Source organism: Bacillus rossius, chromosome 3 (assembly GCF_032445375.1).
Source record: "Bacillus rossius redtenbacheri isolate Brsri chromosome 3, Brsri_v3, whole genome shotgun sequence".
In the NCBI taxonomy this organism is placed as follows: Eukaryota; Metazoa; Arthropoda; class Insecta; order Phasmatodea; family Bacillidae; genus Bacillus; species Bacillus rossius.
The window spans coordinates 55,146,537-55,153,226 of record NC_086332.1 but is presented as its reverse complement, the minus strand read 5'-3'; the positions used below and the strand labels follow the sequence as shown (position 1 = coordinate 55,153,226).

The 6,690-nt window shown below is 36.5% G+C and overlaps 1 protein-coding gene across 4 annotated transcripts in view; it reads right to left on the bottom strand.

Annotated features, from left to right (window-relative positions):
* Nucleotides 1-6,690, bottom strand: part of LOC134530710 (post-GPI attachment to proteins factor 6) — a 205,890-nt gene that overhangs the window by 184,114 nt on the left and 15,086 nt on the right. The gene's annotated exons all lie outside the window — the stretch shown is intronic.

Genomic DNA, 6,690 nt, shown 5'->3' with positions numbered 1-6,690 from the left:
TCAGTAAACTCCCCCAGTGTGAAGAACTATCAATGTTTCCGCACAGGGTGATTTTTATCAATGCACTTCATAAATTAGTTAAGATGCAGCGCTTACTTATTGAATTTTTTGTGAGGAGCTCTACATTTTTGGAGATAAATGAATTATTAAGCTTCAGAATGTTAGGGCACATGTATGAACACCGTGATATGAGTATGAGGTAGCTAAGAAAGACTTCTCAAACTTAACGTTCCTATGCATCATGCATAGCACTTGTGGGTATATAGTGGACTGTGTGCCATGCGTTTTTGGTCATTATAGTCGGTATCGCGTGACTTATCTCCAAATTAACAGTTTTCTCTAGTAGTAGGTACCTGTGGTAATACTTTTGAAAACTGTCAAATTGGAGACAAGTTACGTAACAATTGCACATTATTATGATAATTCAGATTTTTGCGCCGTGTAGTAGGAAGCCTACCATTACTTTATTACTCCCTAATATCTGCGCTCTCGAGTCTTTAATACATACACGAACGTCGCCATATTGGCCATAATGATTCTGTTTTCAGATAAATATAACCCTCCTTTTTGTGGTAACGGAAATTTGGATTGATATTATTTTAGTCAGAAAATAGAGTTTTATGTTATCACAGGTACTAATTTTAATGTTTCTATACCCAATAATAATTAATACAATACGCATAACTTAACTTATATTTACAGAACGGGAATTAATTTATGTGCGACAAAGTAAATAATTCCTCTTTCAAGGAAAAAAAAGTTAACATTTCGAAATGCAAGTCAATGAATAATGCGTTAAGATTATGCCATTCTTTAAAAATACAAAACCTTTTTAGGTACTGTCTACGGTATACTAGGGTAGCATCATAAATTAAAAACCTATGCGTATAAAAAATATTCTGACTTTTATTACGATAAACCCAACTTGAAAATAATTTCTGTAAATGTTCGGTGTAAAACAAATGAAGTATCATTTGGGAAAATTGGTCATTTAATAATGTAAAAGTTATACCACCCTAAAAGATAACATTAAAAACGCTGAAACAAACGGCCTTCGTCCTAATATTCTACCAACACCCATGGTGTTATGGTCGCACGTAGGCTCAAGTGGGGTGACCTTGCCGCTTTATTGTTCCGAGGAAGTAGTTCGCTTGACAACAGTGGGCAGCACACCAATGAGAGACCAACCCACGTTGACATACGAAGGCTGGCGCACACGCAACTTTCTTCTATGAAACCATTTTTATTAATTTTTAAAAACACTTTTTTGAGTTCAAACCACCAGAAATGACGAGTTTTCATTGCAGACTTAACATCAAAGCATCCGTGTATTTAATTAAACCTGCGTAATTTGTCCATTGGTTACTTGGTTTGTAGAAAAATTTACATGATTGGTGGATATCGTATACGCGGGTTTTTTATCAGTTTTGAATTCATAATAAAGTCACAATACATAAATGAACACAGATGTACATTATCTGTGTCTCATCTAGGACATGTTTGTTTGAAATTTTTACAGCCAACAATCTTTCCAAATGTTAATACTCTATTTGTGCATAAAAATGAGGGTCGTGAAAAGTATATACAGAACGTTAAGAAAATGTTTAATAGCCTTTATATAAAAAACATATTATTTGTTATTTTGCAATAATACGGCTTTGGAGTTAAAACAAACATTTATATCACTGCTATAACAGCGATTTTCTGCAAAGAAAATGTGAGCACTCTTGTAATTTTGAAGGTATTTTACAAGCCTTTAAATTTTGCTGGCGGTTTTCTTGCAAAAGTTGTGTTTAACCATGTGTCACTTGAAGTGAATGTTTCGCCACTACTGAAGTGCAGTTTAATATTTTTCATAAAAGTATCAAAAATGAATTAAAATCGAACATTTTCCGCACAAAAAGAGTAGCACAAGTAGATGTGTGCATATCTCATAAAGCATGTGTATTACGTATATATTAAAATGTGTGGTTTTTTTTAAACACGGGCGTAGATCCCGGGGGAAGGGAAACCATGGATGAATTATGGAATTATGGATTATTAAAAAAGATTTATGAATCCTCTCACTAAGTCCGTTTGGGCATGAAAAATCAAAACTGTGTAACGGAAATGATTGACGTAATCACGCCCACTCACCGTAAGAACCCTACAGACTACCATTTTTAACTACCAACATTCAAGAGATTCCCAAATCCATTTACCGTTTGGTCGAGTGTAAAGATCTTCGCTTCGACAAAATAACGAGCAACAAATCCACAGCAAAATAACATACTGTTGACGCTAGAATATTTGGGACTGTCGGACTGTCGTCTAACATTTGCAAATATATATTTCGATAATCTATACCTAAGCCTGCAAGTAGTGAACTACCATTCCTGCCTTCCCATTGCTTCTTTTGCAGGGCAGTTGACGCTCGGTATCACACGTCAGTTGTTAAAATTTTGTTTATGTGTAACTGCTATTATATAAGGAATTTATCTGTAAATTTATCAAGATAGCGTTTTTTCGTTCGTTGTTTGGTCACGCAAACGGTCATAAATATTATTAACACTTGCATGAAGCTACACTGCTATAAAAAATTTAAGAAATATCTGGTGACAAAATTAGTGACAAAACATATAATTCATAACAGCAATCGTTATTAAATTGCAAGAATAACACTGATGTATAAGTAGTAACAAGAAAATTACAAGTGAGGCGGAGCGTTAATGTTTGAAAGATCGGAAATAAAAAAAATTAAGTAACTGTGTTAAAAAAAAGAAACGGCGATACCTTGTCGGCCGGCCGCGTTTTTACTCAAAAGTCCCCCAGGCGTAAACAATAGATATCACTGTCTCGACTTAACATTCCCCGCCTTTGCACGACTCTAGCAGGCTCGCCTTGGGGATTGTTCAAGGTCACAGACAGCTACAATCTGTCCACACAGCAGGGGCGGCTTATTGGCCGGGCAAGCAGCGGGCAACCACTAAGGGACCATAGCACCTGTGACGTGAACGTGAAATGTTTGTAATTATATATATATGTATATATACATGCATATGTGTGTGTGTGTGTGTAAAGCCAGAGAATAGGTATGTCTGTATGTCTGTCGTTCGCGTAACGCGTGGACGGATCCGTTTGTATCTCGGAACGAATTTTATAAAAAACTGATTTTTTAAATTTTATTTATTTGATGTTATAGCTATTTTCAAGCACAAATATGTTTTTGTTTTTTTGCGAAAAATCTACGCTTTTGCATCTTCCAATGACGATTTTCGTGTCATTATCTAAAATCTAGATCTTGGCGGCGAGTAAAATTAAGCCGGTTCCGTATTTGTAACTTGATTCCTGGATTTTTGGTGGATATAAAACTTTTTTTTAACACACTCGCAAATTTTTACACGTATTAAAGCGCGTCAGAAAAAATTCACATTCATAACGTCTTTAAAATTTCACAGAAAACAGCAGCGATATCTGGCCTACGTTTGAATGTATAATTAAAAAAAAAAAAAAAAAAAAAAGTAGCAGTCATGGGGACTGTCGACAGAAGTGGAAACTTAAAACTTTGTTTTTAAATGTGTAATATGACATCATTACTACGTCAAATGTACGTAATAAAATGATTGTGGTATTATATCAGTATGATATCAGCATGATATAATTTATCCTTACAACATTTATTGGTCACAACAGATGTCCGTGGTATGTCAAAATTAAGTAAAAATTCATTACCTAGCTATGACTTACCAGTGATGTTAGACCTAGGTCATGTGTTCACAACTGCGAAATGCACAGTATAAACAAATTAAAGTTTTCACTTGGTCAATTTCACTTCACTTAATGCTACTCAAGCATGTCGGTGATGCGAACTCACAAGATTTTACCCATCCAAAAAGAGTCCAAAACGCACATGATACAGTCGAGTACACATGATGTATTAGTGTATATATGCGGATACATGTACACAGGCCGCTGCGCGTCGCCAGACTGGCGCAACACGTTACTAGCATGTCGGTGACGCGAACCCGTAAGTTTTGCCCCTACCAAAAATCACTCAACGCAGCTAAAGAAGTTTTCACTTCAATAGCTGATCATAAATTTTCTAAAAAAAAAAAAATTGAAAATAAATACCGCCCCGAATGTTTCGGCCCCCGATGCACCAGTCTCTGCACACGAAGCCCGTCACTCGTCGCCCGCTTTCGCTCACCAAGGGGTCACTCACCCTCTTCACTTCACTGGCTTCGCAGGTCAGTCACTTCGTTCATATGCCTGCTAAGTCCTGCCTTGTAAAGGTCTCGCAAGCCCTTCAAAGTGTCGCATCATCAGAATCCCCGACTTAACACTTGAAGGTGCGATAAAAACGGCACCCTAGTTACGTCGAATCACACAGGCGGGGATCTGCGAACGTGCCTAACTCTCCAGAGCCTCAGAGAGCTATCCGGGCTGAATGATGATTATAGGGGGGGGGGGAGTAGCGAAGGCGCCGCTGATAATCGGATTAGGCGTGTATCGGTAGTGGATCACGCCCCACCCACGGGCCAACGGGCCAGCTGGCTAGCCAGTCGGGCCGGCCCGCCTCACCACCTCGCCCCCAGCGTGCTCGTAACAACGTTTTATTTCGGCCAACGGGAAGAGATAACGCGGAAAAATATTTGCCCAATGATAGTTGGAGACTGGATCATCTGAGGACTGGGCTTACCGCGGAAGGAGTGAACGCCATTGAAGTTTCTGGATATATTGGAGCCAAAAATACTCGCTGTATACCTACGTCTGTTATGGTCTTAGGTTAGTAGTAAAGTGGGCGTGTTATAAAATGCAATAATCACGTATATAGTTATGTGCGTAAATGCTTAGTTAAAATATAACAGGCAACATGTTTAAGTGCACGAATTTGAAGTGAATTGATTTTGTTACTTTAAGAAGCTTTTTAAAATAATATTTAAACCTTACATACCACGTACATGGCGTACATTAGTTGTGTGTACCTAATGTTGAGTAAACTAAATAATTTGCTTAATCAAATGATATCAAATATCGTCGATTCCCAAGTGATGAGCATCTGTTGGCTAGTGTGGTTCAAAAATGCTGACGAGGTGGTAAGTGGAATCCAAAAACATCTTACATTTGTTCAGAGCACTTCACAGATGATTACGAGCGCGACTTGAAAGCTGAATTGTTAAATAATTCCGCTAGAAGACGTATCAAACTAAACTTTACCTTCACTCAAACCTGATATAAAAAGACTCGTAAAAACTGTAGAAGTCATGTGCGTCGAGCAGATTGACTTAAGTGAAAGGGGAAAAAATTGTATGTGATTTTACTGCAGATTCAAATGAAAATGAATGACGCAGAAACATGCACTTGTTTTCAGAAAGGCTTTCAGGATTTGTTATAAAAATTAATCGGTTGAAATACTTAGGAAAGAAATCCTGACCTTTAAATCAAAGCTGTTTCTTGCTTAAATCAATTCAATCTTAAGTTTGGAAGCTATAAAAAAAACTTTAAAAAAAATTGGTTGCCTGTAAAGTCGGTTTACGGACGATAGTTTAACGTGACGTCATAACAAAACATTGATGAAATGATTGCATACTTTTATGAATCAAATTGAATTATATTTATTGAATTATCACTATTTTGTATGGATACAAAGAAGGAGTTAAATGAAATCTACAATTTAATAGATACATTTACTTTTATTTGCACTCATTAATTAAAATATGTTTATTACTTTAACGTAGAGATTATTTGAACTATAACTTTTATACATGCTTGCTATTTAGACTAAGTTCAAGATCGTCGAGAATGTTTTATGCTTTTTCGCAATTACACATTTAACGACGAAGTTTGTTCATCGTGAAATTAAAAGTATAATTTATTAAAAATGCCATTGCAGTTAATAAAATAAGTATTAGTAAGTTTAAGAAAGAATTTCGGCTTTAATCTGCAACCCAGACGCTCGTGGTGCGCTGGGGCCGAGATTAAAATTCGTCGAGAATATTTTATGTTTTTATGTCTTCCAGTTCTCAAAATGATATGCAATTGTGGCCCCGGGCACAAAATTTTATTTATAATTCATTAATAATAACGCCCCTCGCGATAAACAAAGGAAAATATGTATTAACGAGTGCCTGGTTGCCGCGGAAGCGGGTAAATTTCGCGATTCGTTCGGTTCGCGTCCGTCACCGTAGATGGCAGCAACGTAAGGGAATAATATTATTTCGTTTTTATAATACGATTTTATAACATAAAAAACCAAACCTATTTATAATGTGTTACAATATTTTTTTAAAACATTGTGCAAAAGATCCCGGGTGTAATTTGAATTATTACGTGTAACTGTAAAACACCATTGTTCGTACAAAAACGTATTTAAAAATTCAACATTACTTTTAAATAACCGTACCGATTGTGCTGAAAATCGGTGGACTATCGTTATATTACATAATATTAATAATTCAAACGACAAAAACATGATTGAAAAGTAAAATCGTTGGTTGTTCCAATCGAGTGGAAGAGAGATGCTGCTCAAGCGTACAATGAGCGTAACGGGACACATCGTAGTGGGACAATGTGCGTTACGGGATACTTTTTTCATGCGTGCAGCCGGCGTTCATCGATTTATTAGACGTCGCGTCAAAAATGTTTTTAAAAAAAACGGTTCTGCATTACAGATCCGCATGCAGAGTATTATTTCGGGTGATTTTCAAAAAA